General features: G+C 46.3%; 1 protein-coding gene across 1 annotated transcript in view; it reads right to left on the bottom strand.

The window, feature by feature from the left end:
• LOC134932109 (neuronal acetylcholine receptor subunit alpha-7) overlaps window positions 1-20588 on the bottom strand; it is a 575925-nt gene that overhangs the window by 239617 nt on the left and 315720 nt on the right. The window lies entirely within an intron of this gene.

The raw sequence follows: 20588 nt of genomic DNA, 5'->3' as shown, positions 1-20588 counted from the left end.
GGAACGAGTTGGCGTTTGCGAGATGCTGCTATTGGTGCCGCTGCTGCTGTTGTTGCTGCTGGAGGCAATACATCTACCCAGTGGGCTGTCACAGTCATATAGTCCTGAGTCTGCCCTGCTCCACTTGTCCACATGTCCGTGGTTAAGTGGACATTGGGTACAACTGCATTTTTTAGGACACTAGTGATTCTTTTTCTGACGTCTCTGTACATTCTCTGTATCGCCTGCCTAGAGAAGTGGAACCTAGATGGGATTTGGCACCGGGGACACAGTACCTCAAGAAATTCTCTAAGTCCCTGTGAATTAACGTTGGATACCGAACACACGTCTAACACCAACACAGCTGCCAAGGCCTGAGTTATCCGCTTTGCAACAGGATGACTGTGTTAGGCGCCGTGGTCCGTGGCGTCGCTCGGTCCATCTCCGAGCGACGACCACGGCCGCTGCACCCTCCTCCTTGCCCGCCCGGTGCCTAGCAACTAGGGACGCCATGCGTGCTGAGCCGCCGGGTCCCTAGCAATGCTAGGACGCTGGGCGCGCCGAGCCGCTGGGACCTTAGCAACGGGGACGCCACAGGCGGACCGCGTTCCCCGTCGCAGGGATTGATTATTAAAGTGTACACACATGTTCTCTGGTCGTGCAGCAAGGCAGCTGCACGACATTTTTTGTAATTAGGCTCTGTGCTCTTATTGGAGGGTTCTCTGTTAAATGCCTCCTCAGTGCCTCACACAGACGCCGGTGATAGCTTCCTGCATGCTGCTCATGTTTGGTGAACATCTGTTCCTGGTCTGCTGTGTCCGGTCTCTCCAGTTCTCTGAGTCCCTGAATCTTGGAGTTTGTCATCTGGTCCCAAGCAGTTCTCCTGGTCCTCATTTACCTGTGGCAGTCGATTTAGGATCCACTTGGTTTCGTGAGTGGCGGCCCTGCCGCGTGTTACGGCCTAGGCCGCTTTAGTATTATTTTCTTGCATTGGAGCATTTGCGGAGGTTTCCGCTTCCATAGTCCTCTCCGGTACTCGGCGGTGCCGTGTAGGAGAGTGGACAAGTGCATTATTTTGGTTGTTCTTTTCCCTGGCGGTAAGCCGCGCATACTTTTAGTTTCAGGTTAGCCAGTAGCCCCTGGCCTTGTTTATTAGTTAGAGGGCCCCTTGTTATTACCCTGCCTCGGTTCACTCTTTGTCTCTCCTTAAGACCTGAGGGGGCATCGGAGTTGGGCAGACGTAATCCGCCCTTCAAACGGGGCTGCCATGGGCCCAAGAAACCATAGTCTCGCAAGAGTGAACTGATAGCACGGGTAAGACAACGGAGGTAGGGCGCCAGGGGCTATTCCCATTCCGTTTCCCCTTTCCAGCATTACATCCTGGTACTCAGGTTTCACAGTATAAGATCTCCCCTGACCTGAGTGTCTGGATCATAACATTATCACCGGCCCAAAACATAAAAACAAAAAAAAGGGGTTTATTTTTTCCATTTTTTGTTTTGGTGAGAGTAAAATTCGGCCTCATGAATCCGGCAGGGTTAGGGCCAAATCCCGGTCAGCTTTTGGTTAACCAAATTCATGAACTAACTCAGATGGTTCAGGACCTTACACTTTGGGTGAAATCGCAGGAAGATCTTTTGCGAGCCTCCCCGAGTGTGGTCCCTGAGACAAAGATGCATTTACCCGACCGTTTTTTGGGTAACCGAAAAGATTTTTTTAATTTTAAGGAAGCTTGTAAGCTTTATTTTCATTTAAGGCCTCGTTCCTCTGGTACTGAGTCTCAGCGGGTTGGGATAGTTATGTCGTTGCTCCAGGGTGATCCTCAGACCTGGGCGTTTGGGTTAAGAACAGATGATCCTGCTTTGTTATCTGTAGACGCCTTTTTTAAATCGTTAGGCCTGTTATATGATGACCCAGATAGAGAGGGATCAGCTGAGAGTCTCCTGCGTGCCCTTAAACAAGGTAAAAATCCAGCAGAGGTGTATTGTACCGAATTTCGCCATTGGTCGAACGACTGTGGCTGGAATGACCCAGCCCTGCGCAGTCAGTTTCGCCTCGGTTTGTCTGAACTTATTAAAGACAGTCTCCTTCAGTAGCCCGCTCCTGAGACTCTCGACAAACTCATGGGGCTTGCTATTAAAATAGATCGTCGTCTCCGAGAGCGGAGGGCTGAAAGAGGAACAACTTTTAGGCCTAATCCTTGTGTTTATACCTTTCCTGAGGACATCGAGGAGCCCATGCAGATGGGTCTCTCCCGGCTGTCTCCAGAGAAAAGAACCAGAAGATTAAGTTCTGGTCTTTGTTTGTATTGTGGTGGTAAGGGACATATTGCTCGCAGCTGCCCGAACAAGTCGGGAAACGCTCTGACCAAGTGAATTGTGAGGGGGTTCACTTGGGTCTGCAGCTAATCTCCTCAAATGATTCTCTATTAGTTCCTGTTAAGATTTCCTTTGGCAGCCTCAGTTCATTGGTGTTGGCCTTCGTCGACAATGGAGCTGCAGGAAATTTTATGGACTTGGCTTGGGCTAAGGCTGTAGGCATTCCACAGATACCACTAGACAAATGTATCACCATGCACGGCTTGGATGGGGGTCCGCTTTCCAATGGGATAATTACTCACCGCACACCTCCAGTATTACTGACAGTGGGGACCTTACATTCTGAAGACATAGAATTTTACCTTACACATTGTCCGGCAGTTCCTGTAGTTTTGGGTCACCCCTGGCTTGCCTTTCATAATCCCACCATAGATTGGCGGTCTGGGGAGATTTCCCAATGGGGTCCTTTTTGTGTTAAGGAATGTATTTCCCATCCAGTCCAGGTGGCGGCAGTCGTCCCAGAACTTATTCCTATAGAATATCAAGATTTTGCCGATGTGTTCTCCAAAGGCAATGCGGACATTCTGCCTCCCCATCGGTCCTATGACTGTGCGATAGAGTTAGTACCAGGTGCCACTTTGCCTAAGGGGAGATTATATGCCCTGTCTGGGCCAGAAACCACAGCCATGAATAATTACATTCAGGAAAGCCTGAAAAAAGGCTTTATTAGGCCTTCAAAATCTCCGTTGAGTGCAGGTTTTTTCTTTGTCGAGAAAAAAGATGGGTCACTCAGACCATGTATTGATTTCGGGCTTTGAATGAGATTTCGGTTAAAAACACCTATCCTTTGCCATTGATTTCTGTGCTTTTTGATCAGTTACGCTCCGCCATGATCTTTTCAAAAATCGATCTTAGGGGAGCTTACAACCTCATCCGAATAAGATCTGGGGATGAGTGGAAGACGGCTTTCAGCACTCAGTCGGGTCACTATGAATACCTGGTGATGCCGTTTGGCCTGTCAAATGCTCCTGCGGTGTTTCAGGACCTCATCAACGATGTTCTCCGTGACTTCCTTGGGAAGTTCTTGCTCGTTTATTTAGACGACATTTTGATTTACTCTGAGTCTGTGGAACAACATGTTACCCAGGTGTGTCTGGTTCTTCAAAAACTACGAGAGAATCATTTATACGCTAAGCTTGAGAAGTGTGATTTTCACATCACAGAAGTGTCCTTCTTGGGGTACATTATTTCTCCCCAGGGATTTTTTATGGAACCGAAAAAACTTCAGGCCATCCTTAATTGGGCGCAACCCACTAATTTAAAAGCAATTCAGCGCTTTTTAGGGTTTGCAAATTATTACAGGCGGTACATTCATTCCTTTTCTGACCTGGTCGCTCCTATAGTAGCCTTGACTAAAAAAGGAGCGGATCCTTCCAATTGGTCGCCTGAAGCTGAGTCTGCCTTTCGGGCCTTGAAGCAGGCCTTTGTCTCAGCTCCTGTCCTCAGACACCCTAATCCGGAGCTCCCCTTTATTGTTAAGGTTGATGCCTCAGAGGTTGGAGTGGGGGCTATCCTTTCTCAGGAAGATCCGGAGTCTCAGGAATTACATCCTTGTGCCTTCATGTCCAGGAAATTCTCCTCCGCAGAATCCAACTATGACGTTGGTAATCGGGAATTACTGGCAGTAAAATGGGCTTTCGAGGAGTGGAGGCATTGGCTGGAGGGAGCTAGGCATACTATTACAGTATTTACTGACCAAAAGAACCTGCAATATATTGAGTCAGCTAAACGTCTTAATGCTCGGCAGGCACGTTGGGCATTGTTTTTTACTCGTTTCAGGTTTATTATCACCTTCAGGCCTGGTTCCAAGAATACGAAAGCTGATGCCCTGTCACGTTGCTTTCTTCCGGTTCACAATAGCAATCCTGTTACTACCCCCATAGTTCCATCTTCAGTCATCCGGGCAGGTCTCACACAGGATTTATTTACTCAGTTAAACCAGCTTCAACACCAGGCTCCTAGACTTACTCCTGCTGGTCGTCTTTTTGTCCCTGAATTTTTGAGAGGCACTGTTTTAGCTGAGTTTCATGACAACAAGGTCTCTGGTCATCCAGGTATCACTAAGACCTTGGAACTGGTCTCTCGCTCGGTGTGGTGGCCTAGTCTTTCTAAAGACGTAAAAGAATTTGTCCACTCCTGTCAGGTTTGTGCACAGCATAAGGTCGCTCGTTCGTTGCCGATCGGGCAACTCATACCTTTAGCCGTTCCTCTCAGGCCATGGTCTCATATATCCATGGATTTCGTGGTGGACCTTCCCCTTTCAGCCGGATGTCGAGTCATTTGGGTGGTAGTGGACCGTTTTAGTAAAATGGCTCATTTCATTGCTCTTCCCCGATTACCCTCTGCTCAAGGGTTGGCAGTTTTGTTCCTCCGCCATGTGTTCAGGCTCCATGGTTTGCCCACTGATATTGTCTCTGATCGGGGTCCGCAATTTATCGCACGATTCTGGAAACGTTTTTGTGCCTCATTGAATATGAAACTGTCTTTAACATCTGGTTACCATCCACAGTCTAACGGGCAAACCGAACGAGTCAACCAGTCATTAAAACAATATTTACGCTTGTATTCGGCCAAACTCCAGAATGATTGGTCTGAATTTCTTCCTTTAGCCGAATTTGCTTATAATAACTCCTGTCATTCCTCCACCAAGGAGTCCCCAATTCTTTTCAGTCTTTGGTTTTCATCCTAGAGCCAACTCTTTTTTCCATCATTCTCCAGTCTCCTCGTTGACCTTAACCTCCCATCTCAGAGCAATTTGGAGAAAAGTGCACCTTGCCCTGAAAAAAGCTGCCTTCCGAGAAAATAAATTTTCTGATAGGCTCCGACGTCCTTGCACTTTTAAGGTGGGAGATAAGGTGTGGTTGTCAACTCGCAACATCAAGCTCCGACAACCTTCGGCCAGATTGGGACCCAAATTTATTGGACCATTCCTTATCATTAAAAAGGTCAACCCAGTTGCTTTTCGGCTACGCTTGCCAAGATCTCTCAGAATTGGAAATACTTTCCACTGTTCACTTTTTAAACAGTATTTTTCTTCCAGGAGATTTCCTCGGAGGACTTCCCAGGGTAGATCTCCGGTGGATGTTCAGGGGCAACAGGAGTTCTTGGTAGAGAGGGTTTTAGATTCAAAAATTTCTCTGGGCCGGCTTTATTTTTTGGTTCACTGGAAAGGCTATGGTCCGGAGGAAAGATCTTGGATCTTGGATAGAGATCTTCATGCCCCTAAACTCAAGAGATTATTTTTTCAGGAGTTTCCTCAGAAGCCGGGCTTTAGGGGTTCTTTGACCCCTCCTCAAGGGGGGGTACTGTTAGGCGCCGCGGTCCGTGGCGTCGCTCGGTCCATCTCCGAGCGACGACCGCGGCCGCTGCACCCTCCTACTTGCCCGCCCGGTGCCTAGCAACTAGGGACACCGTGCGTGCTGAGCCGCCGGGTCCCTAGCAACGCTAGGACGCTGGGCGCGCCGAGCCGCTGGGACCTTAGCAACGGGGACGCCACAGGCGGACCGCGTTCCCTGTTGCAGGGATTGATTATTAAAGTGTACACACATGTTCTCTGGTCGTGCAGCAAGGCAGCTGCACGACATTTTTTGTAAATAGGCTCTGTGCTCTTATTGGAGGGTTCCCTGTTAAATGTCTCCTCAGTGCCTCACACAGATGCCGGTGATAGCTTCCTGCATGCTGCTCATGTTTGGTGAACGTCTGTTCCTGGTCTGCTGTGTCCGGTCTCTCCAGTTCTCTGAGTCCAGTTCTCTGAGTTTGTCATCTGGTCCCAAGGAGTTCTCCTGGTCCTCATTTACCTGTGGCAGTCGATTTAGGATCCACTTGGTTTCGTGAGTGGCGGCCCTGCCGCGTGTTACGGCCTAGGCCGCTTTAGTATTATTTTCTTGCATTGGAGCATTTGCGGAGGTTTCCGCTTCCATAGTCCTCTCCGGTACTCGGCGGTGCCGTGTAGGAGAGTGGACAAGTGCATTATTTTGGTTGTTCTTTTGCCTGGCGGTAAGCCGCGCATACTTTTAGTTTCAGGTTAGCCAGTAGCCCCTGGCCTTGTTTATTAGTTAGAGGGCCCCTTGTTATTACCCTGCCTCGGTTCACTCTTTGTCTCTCCTTAAGACCTGAGGGGGCATCGGAGTTGGGCAGACGTAATCCGCCCTTCAAACGCGGCTGCCATGGGCCCAAGAAACCATAGTCTCACAAGAGTGAACTGATAGCACGGGTAAGACAACGGAGGTAGGGCGCCAGGGGCTATTCCCATTCCGTTTCCCCTTTCCAGCATTACATCCTGGTACTCAGGTCTCACAGTATAAGATCTCCCCTGACCTGAGTGTCTGGATCATAACAGACTGCTGTGATATTTCATCTTCCTCGCAAAGGACTGTTGGACAGTCAATTGCTTACTGGAAGTAGTACAAGTGGTCTTCCGACTTCCCCTCTGGGATGACGATCGACTCCCAGCAGCAACAACAGCAGCGCCAGCAGCAGTAGGCATTACACTCAAGGTTCCATCGGAGGAATCCCAGGCAGGAGAGGACACGTCAGACTTGCCAGTGACATGGCCTGCAGGACTATTGGCGTTCCTGTCTAAGGAGGAAATTGACACTGAGGGAGTTGGTGGTGTGGTTTGCAGGAGCTTGGGTACAAGAGGAAGGGATTTAGTGGTCAGTGGACTGCTTCCGCTGTCACCCAAAGTTTTTGAACTTATCAATGACTTCTGATGAATGCGCTCCAGGTGACGTATAAGGGAGGATGTTCCTAGGTGGTTAACGTCTTTACCCCTACTTATTATAGCTTGACAAAGGCAGCACACGGCTTGACACCTGTTGTTCGCATTTCTGTTAAAATAATTCCACACCAAAGAGGTGAATTTTTTTTGTAATTTGACCAGGCATGTCAATGGTCATATTCATACCACGGACAACAGGTGTCTCCCCGGGTGCCTGACTTAAACAAACCACCTCACCATCAGAATCCTCCTTTTCAATTTCCTCCTCAGCGCCAGCAACACCCATATCCTCATCCTGGTGTACTTCAACAGTGACATCTTCAATTTGACTATCAGGAACTGGACTGTGGGTGCTCCTTCCAGCACTTGCAGGGGGCGTGCAAATGGTGGAAGGAGCCACCTCTTCCCGTCCTGTGTTGGGAAGGTCAGGCATCGCAACCGCCGACACAATTAGACTCTCCTTGGGGATTTGTGATTTAGAAGAACACACAGTTCTTTGCTGTGCTTTTGCCATCTTAACTCTTCTCAGTTTTCTAGCGGGAGGATGAGTGCTTCCATCCTCATGTGAAGCTGAACCACTAGCCATGAACATAGGCCAGGGCCTCAGCCGTACCTTGCCACTCCATGTCATAAATGGCATATTGGAAAGTTTACGCTTCTCCTCAGATGCTTTTAATTTTGATTTTTGGGTCATTTTACTGAACTTTTGTTTTTTGGATTTTACATGCTCTCTACTGTGACATTGGGCATCAGCCTTGGCAGATGACGTTGATGGCATTGAATCGTCTCTGCCATGACTAATGGCAGCAGCTTCAGCACTAGGTGGAAGTGGATCTTGATCTTTCCCTATTTCACCCTCCACACTTTTGTTCTCCATTTTTTAATGTGTGGAATTATATGCCAGTAATATTATTATATCAATAGCAATGGCCTACTGTACTGTACAACTATATACTGTTGGTCACCAAAACGCTGCACTGTACTACTATATATACTGCTCACAACAATGCAGCACAGTTATGGATACTTGCAGTGACACAGAGCTGCAAGATACAGCAATGGACTACTGTACTGAACAACTATATACTGTTGGTCACCAAAATGTTGCACTGTACTACTATATATACTGCTCACAACAATACAGCACATATATGGATACTTGAAGTGACACGGAGCTGCAAGATACAGCAATGGACTACTGTACTGTACAACTATAAACTGTTGGTCACCAAAATGCTGCACTGTACTACTATATATACTGCTCACAACAATGCAGCACAGTTATGGATACTTGCAGTGACACAGAGCTGCAAGATACAGCAATGGACTACTGTACTGAACAACTATATACTGTTGGTCACCAAAATGTTGCACTGTACTACTATATATACTGCTCACAACAATACAGCACATATATGGATACTTGAAGTGACACGGAGCTGCAAGATACAGCAATGGACTACTGTACTGTACAACTATATACTGTTGGTCACCAAAATGCTGCACTGTACTACTATATATACTGCTCACAACAATGCAGCACAGATATGGATACTTGCAGTGACACGGAGTTGCAAGATACAGCAATGGACTACTGTAATGTATAACTATATACTGTTGGTCACCAAAATGCTGCACTGTACTACTATATATACTGCTCACAACAATGCAGCACAGATATGGATACTTGCAGTGACACGGAGCTGCAAGATACAGCAATGGACTACTGTAATGTATAACTATATACTGTTGGTCACCAAAATGCTGAACTGTACTACTATATATACTGCTCACAACAATGCAGCACAGCTATGGATACTTGAAGTGACATGGAGCTGCAAGATAGAGCAATGGCCTACTGTACTGTACAACTATATACTGTTAGTCACCAAAATGCTGCACTGTACTATTATACTGCTCACAACAATGCAGCACAGATATGGATACTTGAAGTGACATGGAGCTGCAAGATACAGCAATGGCCTACTGTACTGTACAACTAAATACTATTGGTCACCAAAATGCTGCACTGTACTACTATATATACTGCTCACAACAATGCAGCACAGATATGGATACTTGCAGTGACACGGAGCTGCAAGATACAGCAATGGACTACTGTAATGTATAACTATATACTGTTGGTCACCAAAATGCTGAACTGTACTACTATATATACTGCTCACAACAATGCAGCACAGATATGGATACTTGAAGTGACACGGAGCTGCAAGATACAGCAATGGCCTACTGTACTGTACAAATATATACTGTTAGTCACCAAAATGCTGCACTGTACTACTATTATACTGCTCACAACAATGCAGCACAGATATGGATACTTGAAGTGACATGGAGCTGCAAGATACAGCAATGGCCTACTGTAATGTACAACTATATACTGTTGGTCACCAAAATGCTGCACTGTACTACTATATATACTGCTCACAACAATGCAGCACAGATATGGATACTTGCAGTGACACGGAGCTGCAAGACACAGCAATGGCCTACTGTACTGTACAACTATATACTGTTGGTCACCAAAATGCTGCACTGTACTACTATATATACTGCTCATAACAATGCAGCACAGATATGGATACTTGTTGTTGTGACACTGAGCTGCAAGATACAGCAATGGCCTACTGTACTGTACAACTATATACTGTTGGTCACCAAAATGCTGCACTGTACTACTATATATACTGCTCACAACAATGCAGCACAGACATGGATACTTGCAGTGACACGGAGCTGCAAGATACAGCAGTGGACTACTGTACTGTACAACTATATACTGTTGGTCACCAAAATGCTGCACTGTACTATTATATATACTGCTCACAACAATGCAGCACAGATATGGATACTTGCAGTGACACAGAGCTGCAAGATACAGCAATGGACTACTGTACTGTACAACTATATACTGTTGGTCACCAAAATTCTGCACTGTACTACTATATATACTGCTCACAACAATACAGCACATATATGGATACTTGAAGTGACACGGAGCTGCAAGATACAGCAATGGACTACTGTACTGTACAACTATATACTGTTGGTCACCAAAATGCTGCACTGTACTACTATATATACTGCTCACAACAATGCAGCACAGATATGGATACTTGCAGTGACACGGAGCTGCAAGATACAGCAATGGAGTACTGTAATGTATAACTATATACTGTTGGTCACCAAAATGCTGAACTGTACTACTATATATACTGCTCACAACAATGCAGCACAGATATGGATACTTGAAGTGACACGGAGCTGCAAGATACAGCAATGGCCTACTGTACTGTACAACTATATTTCTTAGTCACCAAAATGCTGCACTGTACTACTAATATACTGCTCACAACAATTCAGCACAGATATGGATACTTGAAGTGACACGGAGCTGCAAGATACAGCAATGGCCTACTGTACTGTACAACTATATACTGTTGGTCACCAAAATGCTGCACTGTACTACTAATATACTGCTCACAACAATGCAGCACAGATATGGATACTTGAAGTGACACAGAGCTGCAAGATACAGCAATGGACTACTGTACTGTACTACTATACTGTTGGTCACCAAAATGCTGCACTGTACTACTATAAAATAAATATATATATATATATATATATATATATATATATATATATAGTATATACTGGTCACACAACAATGCAGCAGATATTGAGCACTGATGATCAGGATCCTGTCTAAAACTGAGTCTGAAATGGAGCTGCAAGATACAGCAATGGCCTACTGTACTGTACTACTATAATTATATACTGGTGGTCCCCACAATGCAGCACAATGAGCACAGATATTTGCAGCACACTGAGCACAGATATGGAGCTTTTCAGGCAGAGAACGTAGATATTTGCAGCACACTGAGCACAGATATTTGCAGCACACTGAGCACAGATATTTGCAGCACACTGAGCACAGATGTTTGCAGCACACTGAGCACAGATATTTTCAGCACACTGAGCACAGATATGGAGCTTTTCAGGGAGAGAATGTAGCCTCTCCGTTCAATCTCCAATGCATGAGTGAAAATGATGCGCGGCTCTTTATATGGAATACGAACCTCGCGAGAGTCCGACAGCGGGATGATGACGTTCGGCCTCGTTCAGGTTAACCGAGCAAGGCGGGAAGATCCGAGGCTGCCTCGGACCCGTGTAAAATAGGTGAAGTTCTGGGGGGTTCGGATCTCAACGAACCGAACCCGCTCATCTCTACTTCATACAATATGATATGGCTGCAATGCCAATAAAAATGGCAAGAGTCAATATTTAATCAGCGAACCAGAACCACAGCAACAGTGCTGCTGATAGTCCTCATCGTCACCACATATCATTCCACCAACCTTCTATACTCACAAGAGACACACCTCTTAAAAGATATATCCAAGGATAAGTCCAAATCCAACTGTGTCACAATGACAGGAATACTGAGAAAGTGTAGTCAGCATATTGTGAACCATACTGTACTTGCCCGTCACCAGCCTGCCTCTTTAGAAACAGAAGATGTCAGTTTGAGCTTATCCTGCACTCCTGGTTTCTTGATATTTTTATATTTGAAAAAGAGATAATCTTGTCCTTTAGGAACTGTTTTGACAGCTTTCCAGCACATCAGCAGAAAATCTAAATGTTGCTGGTTATTGTATAATCTCCCCATGTTTTGTCCATAACATTTTAAAAATAATTAAACTACAGTAGATAAATAGAAAAGAAACATATAGGGGGAAATGTACTAGGGTGTGAGAATCAAAAAGTGAGCGATTCTCGTAGAATTCTCCTGTTTTTTTAAAGTGGCAATCATTTACATGGCAAAACCAGGTTGAATTTGCCTTGTAAATGATTACCACTTTAAAAAAACAAAAGAATTTTACCAAAATCTCTCACATTCCGATTCTCACACCCTATTACATTTTCCCCCTGGGGGTAAATTTACTAAGATGGGAGTTCTATTTAAGATGGGATGTTGCCTATAGCAACCAATCAGCTTCTACTTCTCATTTATCTAGCACCTTCTAGAAGATAATACCTGGTATCTGATTGGTTGCTATGGGCAACATCCCATCTTAAATAGAGCTCCCATCTTAGTAAATTTACCCCTTGGTCTTTAAAACCACCCATAAGGTCTAAAGGTGGGTACACACTAAGGAATGTGCTCGGTGGGTATGTAGTTAAGTTGCCGGCAGTCGGGATCCCAGCGGTCACTATACCGACACCGAGATCACAACCGCTGGCAATGCCGCCAGGCAGAATCCCAGCTAACCGGGGCAAATCCCACTCGTGGGAGTCCACGACACCCACAGACACCCATAGACTGGTAATAGAACTCTTTGCACTCGCCCCACTGCCGGCATACTGACAATCGGGAAGCCATTGTCCATACACTGACGGCCAGCATCCCGATCATCGGTAACTCATACTGATCCCGCTCGGTTAGCGACATTGCCTAGTGTTTCTCCTCCTGAGCTAGACCGCCCGACAGTGGGCATACACACTGTGCGATATCACTAGCGATCATAGTGACATCATGCCGTGGCCAGCCGGAGCAGGCAGCTTTGGACGATGAGTCCAAATTGAGTTGCATGCATGGCAGAGACTAAGGGTCATTAACGACCCGCGCATCCATCGTCGTCAGCTGCATAGACACTGGGCGATATAGTAAACTATATCGCTCGGGAGGGGGAAAATTGTTTACTATATCGCTAAGTGTGAAGGCACCTTATGACAGACGTACAAAGCAGGTGGGGGAAAGATTAGAGTTTTATTTATAAATATCAGCACTTTGTACATAACTGACAGCAGAAATTAGAAAATAATTGATAATACAAAAGGTGGTTAATCCAATTAGGAGCGTGGGTTCTGTGATCTGTTCTTGCGGAGAATTTGCATTGGGAATTTAATGTGCAATCCAATTCCAAACTCGCAGGAAATTTTAGTTTTTTTGTGTGCACCCCTCTGAGCAGGTGAAAATGTAGGGAAATTTTATTTCATAGTAAAATGTCAGGATACTGGGTCTGACTAAGGAGTGGACACAGCTGCTGTGTGTAATATAGCTAATGATACAGGTAATTTACGCATACACAATAGAGATGTTCCCCAAGAACATGGTGCCATATTCCCGGAGACCAACGTATGCGCAGTAAATTCTGGCATAAAGTCAGTCTACTTGCTGCCATAGAAGAGCTGTCCCACACAGAGACTGCACGCAAGGAACCTGTTAGGGTCTCCTGCTCTGTGCTGCCACATCGTCATGGCAACCGGGAGACAAGTGCTAGCGGAGTAACCTGAGCGTAGCTGATACTCCGGTTCGGGTCTTTTGCTGTGCAGTGGTTACAGGCTCTGTGCACGGCAGGGGATCCGGTGCTGGTTTTTGTGCTCACAGTCTGTGAGGTCTGATTGGGGCGTGGACAGCACCTGCTATATAAACCCTCTTCTCAGGTTAAGCAGATGCTGCTGAATCTTTTTTGGTTAGTCAGTTCCTAAAAGCTAGCTAGTACTGTGTAAACTTTGTATTTGTTTGTTGCTTACTGCAAATAGGCCTTGGGATTTGGTATTACACTCTGCCAATCCAGACCTAGCAGTAAGACTGGAGTCAGTCGTTTAACCTGCTGGGGTTCTTTTGCTACTCTGTGAACCTAGCAAGTTTGCGGCTGTATTCTCAGACTTGCCTGCCAAAATCCTTTCTCACTGTGCAAGGTGTTCAGGTGTCAGTTTAGTGGCAGTAAGCTGAACCAGTGCACTGCAAGTGAGGACTAGGATTGTGGAGACTCTCCTTGTGTCTATTATTCCATCTCTGACCAAGGAGTTTACTGCCACACCCGTTGGTAACCCTTTAGGGTTTTGCTGTTGCCCTTAGCAACAGCATTTCGGGTTCTCTACGTATTAAATCACAACATCTCGCTTCTTTCCATCTGAGCATTCCTAATACTAGGGAGACACCCAGTTTCTTAGCCTTTGGGCTTCTCTGTTCACTTTGTGTTTATTTTGTAACCCTATCACCTTCTATGTATGTAATGTCATATTCCCCAGTCTGTCTGTGAGTTCATTTGTTTTGCATCCCTCTCCGTTCAGACACCAGTACATTCCTGCTGGCACTGGTGTGCATAACATATTCAGCAGCCTAATACTCCTGTTGAAATTTTGTGGGAATATGGAGCATACCCCTCAAAATACTTTGCAACAGGTGGTCGATCAGGTGCAGCTCCTGACTCAACAGTTTAATGATTTGTCCATTAAAATGCACACCTCGCAGGCCGCTGGCGGAGCTCCCGCAGCAGCAGGGCCTTCAGGGGTTAAGGAGCCGAAAGTAAATCTCCCGGATCGTTTTTCTGGAGATCGCTCGCAGTTCTTTTGTTTCAAGGAGAGCTGCAAGCTATATTTCCAGCTTAGGCCTCAGTCTTCTGGGTCGGAGATTCAGCGGGTGGGCATAGTGATTTCCTTGCTACAAGGAGACCCACAGGTCTGGGCATATGGGTTGCAGTCTGACTGTCCGTCGCTTAAAAGTGTTGATGCTTTTTTTACGGCACTGGGCATGTTGTATGATGACCCTGACAAGACGGCCTCAGCCGAGGCTCAGATTTCGATCCTTAAGCAAGGGCGAAGGCCAGTTGAGGTTTATTGTACGGAGTTTCGGAGGTTGGCCCATGATACCCAGTGGAATGACCCAGCCCTGAGACACCAGTACCGAAGAGGTCTTTCTAACCAGTTAAAAGACCAACTGGTACAATATCCCTTGCCTGATAGCTTGGATCAGCTCATGCAGTTATCCATTCGGGTGGATAGACGGCTGAGAGAGCGCAGGCTTGAAAGGGAGACCGAGGTTTCCTTCTTTCCCAAGGGAACCTCAGACTCTGAGGAATTTTCCGAGGAGCCTATGCAGATTGGGGCTACCCGCCTCTCCTCGCGTGAGAAGACGCGGAGGAGACAGCAGGGGTTATGTTTGTACTGTGGGAATAAAGGTCATGTGGTAGTATCATGCCCAGAAAAGCCAGAAAACTTCAGGGCCTGAGGGTGATGGGAAATATCCTGTCAGGCCAGAAGTCAGAATTTCCCAAGAAGACTTTTATCATTCCAGTGACCTTGAAGATCCTTGGTCAAACTGTCAAGACTGAGGCCTTTGTGGACAGTGGGGCCGACAGGGTTTTTATGGACCGCCAATTCGCCCTGAAACACTCTGTTCCCTTAGTACCCTTGGCATCGGAAATTGAGATTTGTGGGTTAAACGGGGAACCATTATCCCAGGGTAAAATTACCTCTTGCACTAGCCAGATTTCTTTGTTTATTGGAGCCACACACTCTGAAAAATTGTCCTTTTATGTGACTGTCTGTACTTTTGCCCCATTGGTGTTGGGGTAACCCTGGTTAAGGGCCCACAATCCTCAATTTGACTGGGTCTCTGGGGAGATTCTTAATTGGGGTACTGATTGTTTCAGGAGTTGCTTGAGCCTTCCAGTCAGGCTTTCGCAGCTAAGTTTGCCAGGATTGCCAGGATGTTATGCAGATTTTGCGGACGTGTTCTCCAAAAGAGTTGCCGAGGTACTACCTCCCCATCGCCCCTATGACTGTGCCATTGATTTGTTGCCGAATGCTAAGCTTCCCAAGAGCAGGTTGTACTCCCTGTCACGTCCTGAGACTCAGGCTATGGCAGAGTACATTCAGGAGAACTTGGCTAAGGGATTTATCAGACCTTCACAGTCTCCAGTTGGGTCGGGGTTCTTCTTCGTGGGTAAAAAGGACGGTTCGTTGCGACCCTGCATCGACTTCAGGGAATTGAACCGTATCACGATTAAAAACTCATACCCACTGCCTCTCATTTCGGTCTTGTTTGACCAGCTTCGTACTGCCACCATTTTTTCTAAGATTGACCTACGCGGTGCGTACAATCTAATCCGAATAAGAGAGGGGGATGAATGAAAGACTGCCTTCAATACCCACTCAGGGCATTATGAATATTTGGTGATGCCTTTTGGGCTCTGTAATGCCCCGGCAGTCTTCCAGGACTTCATGAACGATGTGCTCAGGGAATATTTGGATAGATTCTTAGTTGTATACTTAGATGACATCCTAATCTTCTCCCATTCCCTGGAGGAACATCGGAAGCATGTACGCTTAGTCCTCCAGAAACTCAGAGACCACCGGCTTGGGGCGAAGCTGGAGAAGTGCAAATTTGAAGTTCAGCAAATCGCATTTCTAGGATATATTATCTCCCCAGAAGGTTTCCAAATGGGAGGGTTCCAAGGTACAGGCAGTCCTGGATTGGGTGCAGCCCACTAGTTTGAAGGCGCTTCAGCGTTTTCTGGGCTTTGCGAATTTTTATAGACGATTTATCGCTGGATTTTCGTCTATAGTGGCGCCCTTGGTGGCACTCACTAAGAAAGGGGCGGATGTTGCTCACTGGTCTTGTGAGGCCAAAGCGGCTTTTGCCCGTCTCAAAAGGGCATTTGTCTCGGCCAAGGTGCTGCGACACCCAGATCCAGAGCGTCCTTTTGTGGTGGAGGTGGATGCCTCTGAGATGGGTATTGGGGCAGTGCTCTCTCAGATGGGGGTGTCTGATAATCGCCTTCATCCCTGTGCTTACTTTTCCCGTAAATTTTCGCCTGCCGAGATGAATTATGACGTGGGTAACCGGGAATTGTTGGCTATTAAGGATGCACTCGAGGAGTGGAGACACTGGCTTGAGGGGGCTAAGTTTGTGGTCTCAATTCTCACCGACCATAAGAATTTGGCATATTTAGAGTCAGCGAAGCGTCTCAATGCCAGGCAGGCACGATGGGCTTTGTTTTTTGCTCGCTTTAATTTTTTGATAACATATCGCCCTGGGTCAAAAAACATCAAGGCTGATGCGCTCTCGCTGAGTTTTGCTCCAATCCAGGAGACCACCGAGGAGCCATTGCCCATTGTGTCCCCATCATGTATTAAAGTGGGCATTACCCAGGACCTCTTGTCATTAGTCCTTAGAGCACAGGAGCAGGCTCCTCCAGACCTTCCGGTAGGTCTTTTGTTTGTGCCTCCTAGGTTAAGACAGCGAGTGTTCCTGGAATTCCATGCCAAGAAGTCGGCAGGTCACCCGGGTATTGCCAGAACTCGGGAGTTGCTATCTAGGGCGGTGTGGTGGCCCTCGGTGGCTAGGGATGTGGATCAGTGGGTTCGGGCATGTGACATCTGTGCCCGAAATAAGACTCCTAGAGGGGTTCCTGTTGGCCCATTACATCCACTCTCTATTCCATCTAAGCCATGGACCCACATTTCAATGGATTTTGTGGTGGACTTGCCCAAATCCTCGGGGATGACAGCCATCTGGGTGGTCGTTGACAGGTTTTCGAAGATGGCGCACTTCGTTCCATTGGTTGGGCTGCCATCGGCCAGATGCCTGTCTGAATTATTTATGCTGCATGTTGTGCGCCTCCACGGGTTGCCACTTGATGTGGTCTCTGACCGCGGATCCCAGTTTGTGGCCAAATTCTGGAGGGCATTTTGTTCCGATCTCCAGATTTCTGTCAGCTTGTCGTCAGGCTACCATCCGCAGTCTAATGGGCAGACTGAAAGGGTGAACCAGTCCTTGGAGCAGTTCCTCAGGTGTTATGTCTCCAAGTGTCAGACTGACTGGGTTGCTCATCTGTCCATGGCGGAGTTTGCCTATAACAACGCGGCTCACTCTGCTGCAGGGATCTCTCCCTTCCTTTGTGTGTATGGGCATCATCCTAAGGCCAATTCTTTTGACCCCCAGGACTCCACGCCTGGTGGTTCCTCTGTGGTTTCGGTCCTTAGAGGTATTTGGAGGAAAGTGAAGAAAGCCCTTGTGTCTGTGTCATTAGTGACCAAAAGGGTTTTTGATAAGCGGAAAAGACCCTGCAGCTTCAAATTAGGAGACTTCGTCTGGTTGTCTACCAAGAATTTGAAGTTGAGACAGCCATCTCATAAGTTAGGCCCCCGGTTCATCGGTCCTTATAGGATCACTAGGGTTATCAATCCGGTGGCATTTCAGTTAGATCTACCCGTTCTTTGGGTATCAATAAAACATTTCATTGTTCCCTTTTAAAACGGGCGATTAGTAATCCTTCTTCCAGTGGAAGACCTTCCCCTCTTTTGATACGTGGCCAGATGGAGTTTGTTGTTGAAAGGATTCTTGACTCCAAGATGGTTCGGGGTCGGCTGTCATTTTTGGTGCACTGGAAGGGGTATGGCCCGGAGGAGCGGTCGTGGGTGCGCAGTTGTGATCTTCATGCCCCCAGACTGTTACGCTCTTTCTTCTCGCAGTTCCCCGATAAACCCGGTGGTAGGGGTTCTTTGACCCCTCGTCAGAGGGGGGGTACTGTTAGGGTCTCCTGCTCTGTGCTGCCACGTCGTCATGGCAACCGGGAGACAAGTACTAGCGGAGTAACCTGAGCGTAGCTGATACTCCGGTTCGGGTCTTTTGCTGTGCAGTTGTTACAGGCTCTGTGCACGGCAGGGGATCCGGTGCTGGTTTTTGTGCTCACAGTCTGTGAGGTCTGAGTGGGGCGTGGACAGCACCTGCTATATAAACCCTCTTCTCAGGTTAGGCAGATGCTGCTGAATCTTTGTTGGTTAGTCAGTTCCTGAAAGCTAGCTAGTACTGTGTAAACTTTGTATTTGTTTGTTGCTTACTGCAAATAGGCCTTGGGATTTGGTATTACACTCTGCCAATCCAGACCTAGCAGTAAGACTGGAGTCAGTCGTTTAACCTGCTGGGGTTCTTTTGCTACTCTGTGAACCTAGCAAGTTTGCGGCTGTATTCTCAGACTTGCCTGCCAAAATCCTTTCTCACTGTGCAAGGTGTTCAGGTGTCAGTTTAGTGGCAGTAAGCTGAACCAGTGCACTGCAAGTGAGGACTAGGATTGTGGAGACTCTCCTTGTGTCTATTATTCCATCTCTGACCAAGGAGTTTACTGCCACACCCGTTGGTAACCCTTTAGGGTTTTGCTGTTGCCCTTAGCAACAGCATTTCGGGTTCTCTACGTATTAAATCACAACATCTCGCTTCTTTCCATCTGAGCATTCCTAATACTAGGGAGACACCCAGTTTCTTAGCCTTTGGGCTTCTCTGTTCACTTTGTGTTTATTTTGTTACCCTATCACCTTCTATGTATGTAATGTCATATTCCCCAGTCTGTCTGTGAGTTCATTTGTTTTGCATCCCCATCCGTTCAGACACCAGTACATTCCTGCTGGCACTGGTGTGCATAACAGAACCCTACCACGCATTCCCTTGGGGGCCCTTCATGCCCAAGTCGACACTGTTGATACCAATTCGGTTGCAGCAAAAATACTAATCCTAAGTGCTTAGAACACTGTAAACAACTTTGTATGCAGCTATGATACAAATAAGACACTAAATTCAGGAAAAAGTCTGAAAGTCTGGGAATTGTTGCCAGTGGCAAAGTCACACCAGACATCTTGCACCGTATGGAGCAAAAATAATAGTATGATGAAATATCTCTGTGTGAGACACATGCATGTTTTAAACTTAAATTTGTTTTGATAGTATTTGGTAATATACTTATTTGCCATTGAGGGTTGCATTCTATTACTGACAAAAAATTAGTTTTTGCAGTAAAAAGATGCAAAATTACTGCGATTCGCGGTAATTTCAGCAAACACCTATTCAATTGTCCACAAAATGTTTTCGCTGTAATTTTACCCAAATTTCAATTCACCAACTCTGAGCAGGTGATAAACTTGGGGAAAATCCCTATTTTAAGTTACAAATGACGGAATTTTGTTCTGAACCCCTGGAACAACCCCCTGAATGACTATTTTAGACACTTAGAAGTTTTTAATCATTTTTAATTGGCCAATAACAAGTCATTTTTGGGGTGAAAAAGTGCAGAATGATGAAAATTGGGGTACAAGCTATGGGACAAGTATATTGTGGTGCTTTATGAGTGGGACAAGTGTTTTTAGACTTGCAGTTGGGAGTATACAGTCTGTTTCCGCTTTTTTTAAAAATCCCCTAAAATGACCCAAATATATACTTATACCCATTTTTTTATGTACTCCAAGTTTAATTTGAGCACTTATTTTGCTGGAAAAAAAATAGCTTTTTTATCTTTTTACAAAAAAATGCATATAATAGCCATTTGACCCAATTTAAGTACCAGAAATACTTTTAGTATAACCAATAATAAACTTTTATACTGTTATCCGATGTTAGTTTAGCTTTTTTGGTGTGTAAGGACAGATTTACCAAATTTTCACTTTTGACACCAATTTTCACTGCAAGCTTGTTTTCGCTCATTTACATTTGAATAGGGTGAATTTGCGAGCGCCCAGAGCCGGCCCTAACCAATATGATGCCCTAGGCAAGATTTTGTCTGGTGCCCCCTAGCACCACCGCTGGTTCCGCCTCTGACCTTGTACCCCCTATATTTTAAATAGGAACAGTTTGCACATTTGGCGCACAGCCCAAAAAGGGGTGTGTTTTTGCTGGCCCCTTGCATGGCCACGCAATAACCCCAATT

The sequence above is a fragment of the Pseudophryne corroboree genome, chromosome 6 (genome assembly GCF_028390025.1).
Source record: "Pseudophryne corroboree isolate aPseCor3 chromosome 6, aPseCor3.hap2, whole genome shotgun sequence".
Classification (NCBI taxonomy): Eukaryota; Metazoa; Chordata; class Amphibia; order Anura; family Myobatrachidae; genus Pseudophryne; species Pseudophryne corroboree.
Note: the sequence above shows the minus strand (reverse complement) of the source record. Positions and strands in the feature narration are given on the sequence as shown.